At 42.9% G+C, this 13,854-nt stretch overlaps 1 long non-coding RNA gene across 1 annotated transcript; it reads right to left on the bottom strand.

Moving 5' to 3' along the window:
- Positions 1–4,651: 4,651 nt before the first annotated feature.
- Positions 4,652–7,699, bottom strand: LOC116722644 (uncharacterized). The gene is made up of 3 exons (XR_004339805.1): positions 7,688–7,699; positions 5,572–5,576; positions 4,652–4,718 (listed from the first exon to the last, which is right to left on the bottom strand). It is a non-coding gene; the product is annotated as an uncharacterized LOC116722644 (long non-coding RNA).
- Positions 7,700–13,854: the final 6,155 nt, after the last annotated feature.

The raw sequence follows: 13,854 nt of genomic DNA, 5'->3' as shown, positions 1-13,854 counted from the left end.
GGGATTTAACCGACAAATTGGGAGGTGACACCATTCAGGAATTTGTAGCAGCGAGGCCTAAAAGCTATGCTTACCAAACAAAAAATCAAAAGAAAGTAGTGATCCATGTGAAAGGTATCACTCAAACGCATGAGTGCAGTGAGAGAGTCAATTTTGACAGCATCAGAGAGTTCGTGGGAGGGTACTTACACGGGTCCCGACAAGGAGTTATCGAGGTACCTCAAATGCACCATCAAACGTGATAAAAAGGGGTTCGTTTTAAGAAACGCAGCATTTCTTAAAAGGTTTCAGGTTGTGTATGACAAACGCAGGGTTTTTTCTGACGGTTCAACTCTACCTTTTGGTTATTAGAGTTTAAGAGAAAGAAAGAGACAAGGAAAAAAAAAAAGAAAAAAAATGTCTTATTCCAACGATGTTCAAGAGGTATACTTTGACCCTAGATTCAAAACACCTTTCTCATGTATGATTGTGGGCGCAAGTGGATGTGGAAAATCATACTTTGTAGGGCATGTCTTGAGCATGTCATGAATGTTGTACCGGACAATATTATTTGGATTTTTACTTCTTTTCAACCATTGTATGCTGAATTGCAAAAACTGAATAAAAATATTAAATTTGTGGAAGGACTGCCTGATTCTTTTGATGATGAAGATTTATTTCCTCTGAATCAAAGTCTCTTGGTCATTTTGGACGATGTCATTTTCCAGGCTTCTAACCACCCTGAAGTAGCCAAATTGTTCACCCAATATCGACATCATAGAAATATGTCTGTTTTATATCTTACTCAGAATGTATTTCAGCAGGGGAAATACAGCCGTACAATTAGTCTCAACAGTAATTATATGGTGCTCTTTAAGAACCCTAGAGATAAATTACAGATGGACATACTAGCACGTCAAGTCTTCCCATCAGCAAAGGCAAGTTTCCTGGAGAGTTTTGAAGATGCAACCAAAGAAGCTCACGGATATTTAATCGTAGATCTTACTCCTAGCTGCCCAGAACGTTACAGATTGAGAACGGGATTACTACCTCACGAGTGGCCGGTGGTGTATGTACCTAAATCAAAGTAAGTCAGAATGTCTGCACGCATAAAAAGGAATGCTCCGATGCTCAGGGCTCTTTACCAGGCCACTCCTCAGAAGCGTAAAGATATTTTAGCTCATTGCTCACCAGATTTCCTTAAAACTTTATGTGAGATTGCTCTGAACATTACTAACACCCTCTCAACACCAGAAATCGAAAAAGCAGCGAAAAATGATCAGACTGTTGGCCGATAAAAGAACCGGATAAAAGCGTAAACAGCTGGCTCTTAAAAGTCAAGGAGGAGGGTTTATCCTTCCCATCCTAGCTGCTCTTAATCCCCTGATTGGGAACTTGGTGGGCGGAATCCTCAGCAGACAGAACAAAAGCAATGGCTCTTAAAACATCTCAAAAGATGTTTCTCATCTCACCTCATCAGTTTAAACGTTTGAACCCCTCAAAGACTTCAAGCAGAGAAGCGGCAGAGGAGGATCTGGATTCTCAAATGAGAGTGATTTTGAATGAATCAGGGCTCACTGCATATGAGAAAATTAAGAAATATGATGCTTTGCTACAAAGATATCTATCTTTAATCAAGCAAGGCCAATTAGAAGAGCCTCAGTTATCTGTGACTGTGCAGCGTGCCAAGGATGATCCAGTGCCTGAACCTAGAAACCATAAAGATGATTCTATTCATAAACCGGCTGAATTGGATGAAACTACAAATGAAGTTGTGAAAGTCCTTCCTGAAAGAGATCGTAAAAATGCTGAATACATTTTGAAAAGGCTGTCCAAAAGTAACAGCGGATGGACATCCAGAGCAGAATTTGTTTATAAAGGAAATGTCGCCAAAGGCTCTCATTTGGTTGATTTACTCAAAAACCTTCTGCTCCCATTTAAAAGAAAATACCAAAGCCTCCCGCCTGCAGGATGGACCGATTTCCTTTTTGTCTCTGCAATCATCTTCACTTTTGTATCCTCAACCTGTATGTGGCGTTGCTTCAGCAGTTTCTGGACAGCCGGTATGAATCGTGGAGTCAGGAGTTGCCGTGTGATGCGATGAAAGTTGAGTTGGTAATAATCTTCCTCCGGTATTTCCAGGCATTGATGCTGTCGCTGGTTTGGGTGATCTGTTTTGCAGCCATAGCAGGTTCCCTTGACATACTTGACACAAATTAAACTGAATAGATGCAGTAAGGCTGTTTTTACAGTAGCAATCAGCGTACTCGGTATCCACCCATCAATTTCATCCTCCTGCTGCTGCTACTGCTGCTGCTGCTGCTGCTGCTGCTGGAGGGATACCCTCTTCAGCTAGGGTACTCGGTATCAGAAAATTTGTAGGAGAGAGTGCAGGAGATGATGCTGATGAGGATGAGTACAAAAGAGGAGAAGGCAGATAATATGGACCCATGTTGTAGCTTCCAAGAGACGGAGGATTGAAGAGGGTCTCTGTCGAATAACTGGGCTTGCCCCAGTTTGGTCCCCATAGTCCATAGCTCCTTACTTGTTCCATTCTAAAGGTTTGGTGTCAGAAGTCCCTGCAACCCTCTCAATATATAGGGTAGAGGGGCAGGTCCTCAGAAGAGGACCCTCCTTATAGGCTGGACAGGAAATGTCAGAGTTTTCTTCACTGACAAAATATCGATCCAGCAGCGAGATTTTCGGAACAGTTCAGAAATCCGATCCCCAACTTCCGTCATTTTCTCAGACCAGGCGTCAAATGGGAGAGCCAGTATGGTTCTGAATATACCACACTCCACATTGAAAGCCTCCAACACAAACAGGTCTGGGGAATTCAGGCTCTCGCCCCTCCGTCTGCTTGCCCGTAAAGACCAGCGGCCTGATTCAGTAGTTTTTGATTCCCACACTGCACTGAAGAGAATTTCTCCCTTTCTGATTTCAGTATCGGTCAGGAAACACCGTCTTCTGGTTTTCTTTGCAGATCGAGGGTCTGACTCATCTTCTCTTGTATTTTGCTCTAAGGCCAATTCCATATCTTCATTGGCGCGAGGAATTGCGAGCCTTAGCACTGCCCAGTCATTATAGGTAAGGCTGCATGTATTCGATATCGGTGCAAGCTCCTCATCCTTGTCCAGCTGGTACAGGTAAAGCTCTCCGGTCTCATAACGGAAAACATAACCCCATGACCCCCATAGACCATGAGGTTTTAAAGACCAGTCTGCCTTGAGAGATCCAAGTACCGGGCTCTGCACGCGACACAAATAAAATTTCAATTTCTTTGGGGCATCCGCTCCAAGCCTGGAGTTGTCATAGATGGATATCGTGGTCTCGCATAGAAGAGATGTTCCGCCTGTCAATATTTCTCTTTTATCCACAGTTTTTGAGGCAAATGCATCAGGCAATGAAGGTGAGCTTGCAGGTTTATCCAACACTGGGCCCAAATCCGGTTTCACTGCTATTGGGATCTCATATACAATAGCAGGTTCTTCTTCTTGTTCAGCAAGCAAGTATTTGTTCGTTAACGGAGTTGACTTCATCATCTTAGCGAATGTCTTCGGGCTAGGTAACTTCGAATCCGTATCAGATGATGCAGAGGAGGTAGGTCCATTTTTCTCAACAGCAGGATGAACTCATTTAGTTCCATTCATTTTAAAGTTCTTGAACAACTGTTACAAGTAGTACTTGATTTTTCCGACATTATTTATAGCAAAAACACTAAAGGCTGAACCCTTTTGTCTCTGCTTCTATTGGCTAATTCAAACTCATAGAGGTCAGAAGGAGTTCACCTTAAACAATGTATCGCTTTGATGACATATTTAATGGGGGGGGAATCATTTGACCGGAAATTAAAATCAATTAGTCACGGGTCATTAATCACTCATCAATCAAACTCCGATTAAATTTTGACAGAAGGGTGCTTATTAGGTCTCTCAGGATGTTAAATTAATGTTATTTAAGTTCCTAATGAGATCTTATAGTTTGGAAAATCCAGCAAAAACAGACTTCTTATTCTGGTTTTATTAATGAAAACCAGTAGGTCTCATCACACACGCATACACCCCCGCACACCCACACACAAAAATCAACATTAAAATTTACTATTCGCATTTGAGTGAGGTATTCCCCAACCTTTTATTTTGTGTGTATTATGTTCTTTTGTGAGGGTAAATATGGTTCAACTTCATCGTTAAAGTAAAAAAAAAAATTAAATCATGGAAAAAATTTGGGTTGGATAATTCTTGGTCTAACACTGAATGGAATCAGATTATAGTGTATTTAGGTGAGTTTTGGAGTTTGTAGTTTATTGTCCACAAAAAAGTTTTCGTGGCTGTTGCACATTTTCACAATAGGTAAAAGGTCTGCAAATATTTACGCAAACTTTCACACTAAGCTCATTTTTATACATCCCAACCCTCTGCGTAAAATATGCTGCTTCACATTTTTGTGCTGTGGCATACAGTGGCATACACACCACACTGACACAGCAAAGGAGTTACATGAGGCTGCTCTTCCTGGACTTCAGCTCGGCTTTTAACACCATCATATTGAGCAGACAGTGAGGAAACTGGAGAACCTGGATCTTCCCCACAACATCTACTGCTGGAACATGGACTTGCTGATCCAGCAGACAGTAGGATCCTACCTATCCTCAGTTCTGAGCACAAGCACCATCTCTCCACAAGGCTGCATGCTAAGCCCCCTACTCTACACCCTCTACACCCATGACTGTAGCCCCACTGCATACAGACTGGAGGTGGAACGACTGTCTGGTGCACCACAAAAAACCTCCATTTGAACACCTCCAAGTAGAAGGTGTGATGAAGTTGTTGATTGTGATGAGGACAAATGCGGTAAGACCCAAGATAAAGTGAGATAATGTGCTGAATAAAGTCCAAAAACCAGTTGGCAGAGCCAGGTCCAATAGGATGAGAACCAGTGATCGCCGATCTCCGACTCATCCCAGAGATCTCCAGAACACCGGAGGCTGCTCACTTCTCCCAGCCGGGTGGAAGTGTACGCAGGCCGCGACGAGAACGTAAACAAAGGCGGGGTAAGCGTGGAGGGGTGCGAGCTAGGCTAAAGCTAACACCACATCGGCTCCCTTTACCCAGCATTTTCCTCGCCAATGTCCGTTCTCTGGCTAATAAAATGAACGAATTACGACTATCCATCACGAGTGACAGACGGATTATGGACTCAAATGTCATGTTTTTCACCGAAACATGGCTAAACAACAGCTGCCCGGACAATGCTATCCAGCTAAGTGGACGCCACACACACCGAGCCGACAGGACAGCAGATGACTCAGGCAAGACCAGAGGCGGAGGTTTGTGCATTTATATTAACAAAGCTTGGTGCACAGACTCTGCTACTATCGAGAGTCACTGCTCACAGAATGTGGAGTTTTTAATGGTCAAATGCAGACCTTATTACCTCCCAAGGGAATTCACCTCGATCATCCTCACTGCCGTGTACACCCCCCCGGATGCTAATGCCAAGCTAGCCATGAAAGAACTCTATGCGGCTATTAGCAAACACCAAACCAAATACCCCGAGGCTGCTTTTATTGTTGCAGGTGATTTCAATCACTCCAACTTGAAGACAGTTCTTCCCAGATTCCACAAACATGTCTCCTGCCACACCAGACGAGACAAGACCCTGGACCATGTCTACTCCAATCTGGCTGGAGCCTACAATGTGACACCCCTCCCCAACATCGGACAATCAGACCATCTCTCCCTGTTCCTCACACCTCGGTACTTACCACTCATCCAACATGTGAAACCTACCGTGAGGACAGTAAAGGTGTGGCCAGAGGGCTCAGACGCTGTGCTCCAGGACCGGTTCAGGAATACAGATTGGACTATTTTCCACCATACAGACTTGGATCAGCACGCCTCATCTGTACTGAACCATATTTCCACCACCATAGAACGTGTCACCACCTGCAAACGCATTACCATGTACCCCAACCAGAAACCCTGGATGAACCGAGATGTTCTCCTGCTGAAGGTCCGCAACATCGCCTTCAGGTCAGGGGATGCACAGACTTACAGTGCAGCCAGGGCTGAGCTGAAGAAGGGAATCAAGAAGGCCAAACACCACTACAAAAGGAAGGTGGAGGATCATTTTTCTAACGCCAACCCCCGACGTATGTGGCAAGGCCTTCAGATTCTCACAGACTACATGAACCCCAATATCACCCCCGCTTCTACTGATGTCTCCTTCCTCAACGAACTTAACAACTTCTATGCTCGTTTTGAGAGAGGGAATACCACAACTGCAACCAAAGCAACTACCACCCCAGGCCAACAGCCACTGACTTTCCTCCCCACTGACGTAGGAGCGGCTCTGAGCAGGATTAAATCCCACAAGGCTGCGGGTCCTGATGGCATACCTGGACGTGTCCTCAGAACATGCTCTGGGGAGCTGGCAGGAGTGCTGACGGACATCTTCAACCTGTCCCTGGCCCGCGCTGTGGTACCGACCTGCTTCAAGTCTACCTCCATTGTCCCAATCCCCAAGAATCCCAACCCAACCAGACTCAATGACTACCGCCCGGTAGCCCTTACCCCCATCATTACCAAGTGCTTGGAGCGGCTGGTCCTAGCACACCTCAGATCCTGTCTCCCCCCCACACTAGACCCCCACCAATTTGCATACAGGCAGAACAGGAGCACAGAGGATGCAGTCTCTATAGTGCTGCACTCTGTCCTTTCTCACCTGGACAGTAAGAACACTTACGCCAGACTGCTGTTCTTAGATTTTAGTTCAGCATTCAACACTGTCATCCCATCACAACTCGTTACCAAACTCACAGACCTTGGCATCAGTCCACTCATGTGTAACTGGTTGCTCGACTTCCTGACCAGTCGACCTCAACATGTCCGACTGGACAACCACTTCTCATCCACCATCATCATAAACACCGGAGTGCCACAAGGCTGTGTGATGAGTCCCTTCCTCTACTCCCTCTTCACCTACGACTGCAGACCTGTCCATGGCTCTAATGCCATCATCAAGTTCACAGACGACACCACGGTGATCGGCCTCATCAGAGATAATGACGAGGCCACTTACAGGGAGGAGGTAGACCGTCTGGCTGAGTGGTGTGACAAAAACAACCTGCAGCTGAACACCGAGAAGACCAAGGAGCTTATCGTGGACTTCAGGAGGAACGCTGACCCACATCCACCCATCCACATTAAGGGGACAGTGGTGGAGCGTGTGGACACCTTTAAGTTCCTGGGAGTCCACATCTCCGAGGACCTGACTTGGACGACCAGCTGCTCCAAACTCATTAAGAAGGCGCATCAGCGCCTCTTCTTCATGAGGACCCTGAGGAAGAACCACCTGTCCTCAGAGATCCTCATGAACTTCTACCGCTGCACCATTGAGAGCATCCTCACCAACTGTATTACAGCTTGGTACGGGAACTGCTCTGTCTCCGACCGGCAGGCGCTGCAGAGGGTGGTGAAAACTGCCCAGTATATCGCCGGGGCACCGCTCCCTGCCATCAAGGACATCTACATGAAGCGGTGTTTGAAAAGGGCCAGGAAAATCACAAAGGACTCCACTCACCCAGCACACACACTCTTTTTCCTCCTGCCCTCTGGGAGGTGTTACAGAAGCCTACGGACCAGAACCACCAGGCACCGGAACAGCTTCTTTCCCACAGCTGTCACGCTTTTGAACGCCTCCTGACATAAAACATAAACTATAAGGACTGTACTCCCCTATCCTCTCATACAACAATAACACATGGACTATCCTCACACACACACACATCACGGACTGTTTTCTTCACACACACATACAACCTGTAAATTTTATCTGCCATTATTTATCTATAATCCATTCCCTAACATTCTTGTATATTCTGTATAATCTGTATAATCTGTGCATATAGCTCCCATATTTATATTTATACACAATATCTATATCTATTGCTATAACCCCTTATAGTCCATACATACATAGTCTTGTACATCTGTAAATAAATATTTATATCTCGTAGAGCACTTCTGGATAGATGCAAACTACATCTCGTTGCTTGTACTTGTGACAGTGCAATGACAATAAAGTTGAAGAAAGAAGAAAGAAAGAAAGAAAGAAGAAGAAGGACTAAACAATGACAAGGATTCAGCGGGGAACAGATGACACAGGTGAGATTAAATACACAGGGGATAATCAGGGAATAAGAGATAGCTGGATACAATCAAGGGCAAGACACAACAATACGGGGACTAAATTAACCAAAATACATACAAAGAAACCTAGATCCTCACAAAGGAACTGATTGTCAGCTTTACAAGGTGTAAACCAGACATTCAGCTCATCATTATAAATGGGAAGAGAGTAGAGATGGTGCCAGATTTCAAGTTCCTGGGTACTTACATCAGTGAAGATCTGACTTGGAATGCTAACTCTACTTCAGTCCTGAAGAAGGCACAGCAGAGACTGTACTTCCTGAGGATTCTCAGGGAGAACAATCTGAGAACTGAGCTCTTGGTGTTCTTTTATCGCTGCTCTTGGAATCGGTGTTGAGCCGTGGCAGCTTGCTGTGGTTCTGAAGCTGCACTGCAGCGAAGAAGCAGCTCCAGAGGGTCATAAACACTGCCCAGCCACTGATTGGCTGTCATCGTCCATCTCTAGAGGAGACCTACAGGACCCGCTGCCTCCAGAGAGCCAGCAGCACCATCAAGGTCCCCTCTGACCCCAGAGTTTGAAGAGGCCACCACCTCTTCCCCATCCTGACCTAGGGAGGCCCTTCAAGGCAATAAAGATAAGGACAAACAGACCAAAAAAACTGTTTCTATCCAAGAGTTGTTGCCCTGAACACAGCTAATCCATCTAAAACCTGAGCTGTATATTGAAGTAGTGCTATTCTCAATTGAGTATAAGTTATGGGTACCCTACCAACCTCTGCTCGACACATATTTTGTTTGTGTCTTCCTCTCATGCAGAAAAAGTCTTGGTAACCTGTCCACTTAAACTCAGAACATGTAGACCAAGTTAAAAAAAAAACACAATCTCCTTCATGTGATGCACTGCTTGTATTGTCATCAAAAGATCATATCATTAATTACTTTTCAATGAAGTGCAACACTTAACCACAATCAAATAACATACATGGGTTTCCTTAGAAGTGTGTCACCTCCCTGCAATCTATTGTCTCAAAATACAACAATGAACTTGACCCCTGTTTCAAAGGCTTTGTTGCTAAGAGTTGTGTTTCTTTAACAGAGGATCAAAGGATGTTCAGCCAGTAAATAATCTTGAGGGACACCCTCCTTTTTCCAACTTGGGATTGCAACATCACCATGATTGAGTTAAAAATCCAGAGTAATGTGATTGTGAATGAGAAGTCTGAATGCAAAACGGCAGAATTCTGGAGTTTTACAAACATGAAAAAAGAACAATTAAAGTGTGTAGGGGCTGTGGTAATAATTTGAAGACATCAAGAAGATGTTAGACACTTCAAGCTACAGCTGTGCCGATCTCATTCCATGAGTCAGTGTGTTCCTAAAATATCTTTGTGTTTCTGTCAGTCTGTGTTTCACACCCACCACTGCACAACCCAACACCTCCACATGTCCACCTACACCTCCAGGATGTCCAGATCCTCTCCAGCACCAACATATGTACATTCACAGGTGTCCCATCATTTTCTGTCAGCATTGATGTGTGTAGTTTTACAGAAAATGTTTGTTTTCCACTAAATATTCATGCCTAAAATTATTTATATGCTACATTAAACCACCATTATTTCCCTTGTTTTTGTATTTGTAAGTTCACCTAACATTCTAACAAAAAGTTTAATTAACCCTTTAGTTTAACATAATTTTCTGATGTCTAAATACATTAAGTATAAAGAAAATATACAAAGGCTGTTTTATGTTTTGCCTTTTAGAGAATTGTTTTGCCCTAGCAGGCTTTATTTAACAGCTATTCAACAGAAAATGGAAAATGCGGTTTCAAACTCATGACACTGCATTATTTTTGTCTTTATTTACATTGTATTTCTTTTCCCTGTTTCTGCTTATTATATTTATTTCAGTCATTTCTAATTTACCTATTGCTTCTGTTGGGAATAAATAATTCTGTGTTTTCTTTTTGTCTCTTTTAGCTAGTTGCTAAGCTAAAGCCAAAGGAAACCACACGTTAGGAAATGCAAATGGGAGCTGGAGTAAGCAATGACACACTAGGTAACGCCCTTTTTGGGGCGTAGATTAGAGAGACAAAGGGAATGGGAAATCCTTGCTTGTTGCCATTTTGACTGTTAGCTCCTTAAGGTGGCATGTCAGAATGGACCAGCTGTATTTTGGTAGAATAAATGGAATTCATGAATTCAGCTCACTGACTCTTTTTCAACCTCATACATCACAAACTTAGCATGGAGAACGGGTGATTCTCTTCACTTCCTAAACTAAAGACAATGGTCTTTCATGTTATTAGGTATTCTTTATTGCCTATCATCTTTTTAGAAATAATAAATGTAGTTTTGAGGATACACCTTTAATTCTCTGTCAAGTAATTTTCACACTATATTTTGATATACTCCTTAGAGCATTGTTGTCAAACTAATCCTCAAGGACCAGAGTCTTGTAACTTTTAGATGTGTCCCTTGTCCGACACACTTGAACTAAGACCTAACTTGAATTAGAACTTACAAGTATTACTGATTGTGTATACACACACACACACGCACGCCTACACACTCATACAAGGAAGGTAAGAAAAATAATCAGGCCCACAATACATCTAAATGTTGGATGTTACCCACCATAAAATCCAAGAGTCAGCACTTGTGGATATGCCATCCACAGAGAGTCTGCACCTCTCTGTGGATGGCATATTACTCTTGATTCATTCAAGAGCACCAAACATCCTCTGCATGCCCTCTGCTCTACTTGTCATCTTTCTGCCCACTGTGTTCACCACACTTTGCTCAGGAAAACACATCCTTTCTGCTTGAGCTAGCTTACCTCCACCTCCAGAATCATTTCTTCACTCACTCAACTGATCGCCTCCACTGAGATGCAAGATGCTCCAGAGTGCCTTGGTGCAATACTTTACACCACTTCATATGCAGCTTTGCATTCCAAATGGAAATTAAAGTCTGAATGTGGCTGCTGGCTCATGGAAACCCATTACATAAATATCTCTACACTCTCTATGATCTGTTATTGGCCACATGACATTTGGAGGTTTATATGAATTGTATCTGTAGAAAATTATAATGCTACTAATAGTCAAATATTTAGTAGTAAATTTTCTCAACTAGGCATATTGTATTAAATCCTTGTAGATTAACCCAAATGACAAGGTCCTTTGTGGAGACACTTTCTATTAATTTAACTTGAGTTAAACAGGCCACTTTTCAGGCTTCAATTTTTGTTGTGATGCTTCAGCAGAACACTATATGCAGTATACTTTCAACCCTACTTCTGCATCACTGGCCCTCCATCGCTTTTTTATCAACTCATGATAATGTCATATAGCAGCAGTAAATTATCATTTTATTAGTAATTGCTTCCCACAGCTGTTTCAAATATCAAATGAGAAAATAAGTGCTAAATTAAATTACAAATGTAGTTAAGTGTTTCATTAAATTAGCCACTGTTTACTTTTCATGTTTCCTGGAATTCATTGTGAAATATCATTCTATGTACTACATACTTCAAGTTCTACTTAGGTGATCCTCACAACTTAACTGTATGAATATCCTTCAGTGTTACTCTCCAGTCTACATTTAGAAACTGACAATAGAGGAAGCAAATGAAGAAAAACAAAACATCTCTCTCAGCAGACCAAAGAGTAGTGTGACTGGTGGTTGACGAAGGTTCATTGTGTAATGCTCATGGATGAATAAGCTGAAAAGAGGAAGCTGTCAGCTTCCGTTTTTTCGGCCATATTTACCAGTTAATCCAGTGAAGGCACTCTGAGAGGTTATTAAGAACTCAGTGCAGTCATGTTCTTTCCTTGCTACTGTGAAACTTGCAATTACTAATCCAATTTAGCAGCAGAGGAGTCATGTTCTGTTTCTGTGTTAATCTGGTTACAGCAGCTGTTTGGTCTCCTGCTGACTATGGTGGGCTTACTTAACACAACTACCAGCAGAGTTCCCACTGGCGTAAGGGCATGGAGATTCTCCTGATAAAGATTTTGTACTGAAAACATTCCCACTCACCATGTCTCAAGATTTCTGTGAATTAATTTAAGGGCTTTTGTCCGCTTTATCCAGAAAGGTATTAGAGCAAGAAGTAGAGTATAAAGCGTTGATTGAAATTCACATTGAATTTAAAGCAAATGGGTCTGGAAGAGAAACAAAATCTTAAAACAGTACTTTGACAGAGCTTTACTGTGTTTTGGATGTTTTAATACCTCATCCTATTTTTTAAATTTTTTTTCACAATGTAACCACAAAATAACATATACTTCCATGCATTGTTGTACAGAGGAATGATAACTCACGGTTTTTAGTATAACTGAATATTCCTATATTCAATTAAATAAGTATTCTCTTACTAATCTTTAGGGATTTTAAAAGATTTTTCTGTTGACGCATCGATTTGTGATTATTATCTAATTTTCAGGTAATAGGTTAGTATCATATTGTTCTCCTAATAATTGCAATACTATTGGAAGATGAACTGTTCATTCTAAACTGCATTGCCATGTGATCAGTTGCACAATCTATTTAAAAGATAGACACTGTATTCAATAGAGTGTAAGTCAAAGAATCTGGGCGTTGCTCACAGGAAAAAACTGAACAGTTTGGGAGCAGGGCCACACCCAAACCACACCTCTAATTTTCCAAATGATCTATTTATATTCTGCTCACCCATTCATCCCAGTCTGTTACGTTTAGTCAACTGTCACATCCATGACTCTTTCTGCGATTACAAATCTTTAAATTCAACTTATCACAGAATGCGACGTGGCTATTCAGCTCTACCCTTCTGATTCAGACGATGACCTTCAATACTCCATCTGCTGCCGAACATTCTCCTCTTCCGGTAATTAGACAAGCTCCAAGTCGCAAACGCCTGCGCTCTTTCACCTTTGATACTCGAGCTCCATCTCGTACCTCATTAGCATCATTTCAACATCCATCCGAGGTTCATCCTTCACCTCCAACAGCATTGTAATCCCATGGCTGTAGACCGCAAAGAGGCGTCAGACATCAGGCTCGTTCTTCCTCCACCGCCTTCTGGAGTCACTCAGTCAAACAACACCAACACATCCACATCGCAGTTCTCCACCGCAGGCATCTCAACTTGTCGAGGCCTCAGGTTCCGGCTTGTCGCTTACCTTTAAACACTCTCTACATGAGAAAGGAATCCCTTTCAGCCGCTCAGATAACGTCTGTTTCCTCCTCCAACATCTCCGGTGAAGTCATTCCGATGCCAGCTTGTAGACCTCCAACAGAGCGTCAGACTCCTCCCAGATCACTGCTTACTAAGTGAATCTCTCAGCCAAGCAACACCAACATATGCACATCTCAGGGTTCCGCCTCAGAAACTCAACAGCCAAAAGCACCACAACAGAAGTCCAAACATCCCGGGCTCCCGCTTCCTTCTCAGTGTCCGCTTCTTCCTCCAGTGCCTCTGGTGACGTAATTTCCGCCTCCCCTCGCACCGATTCCGGACCTCTCCCCTAGTGGGATCATTTCATTCCTATCCTCCCAAGCTTCACAAAGTATGAACATTTAAACTTGTTTTACTGTATTGTACCATAGCAGGACAGTAGTACATCTTCACTTGTCTTAAGGATCACTTATACCAGTCTGAACAGTAATGATTTACATTAGGTTTCACTTTATTTTACAAAACCTGCTAGCCATCTCGCTTTCGTTCTCTTCTTCTC

Source organism: Xiphophorus hellerii, chromosome 7, assembly GCF_003331165.1.
Source record: "Xiphophorus hellerii strain 12219 chromosome 7, Xiphophorus_hellerii-4.1, whole genome shotgun sequence".
In the NCBI taxonomy this organism is placed as follows: domain Eukaryota; kingdom Metazoa; phylum Chordata; class Actinopteri; order Cyprinodontiformes; family Poeciliidae; genus Xiphophorus; species Xiphophorus hellerii.
Note: the sequence above shows the minus strand (reverse complement) of the source record. Positions and strands in the feature narration are given on the sequence as shown.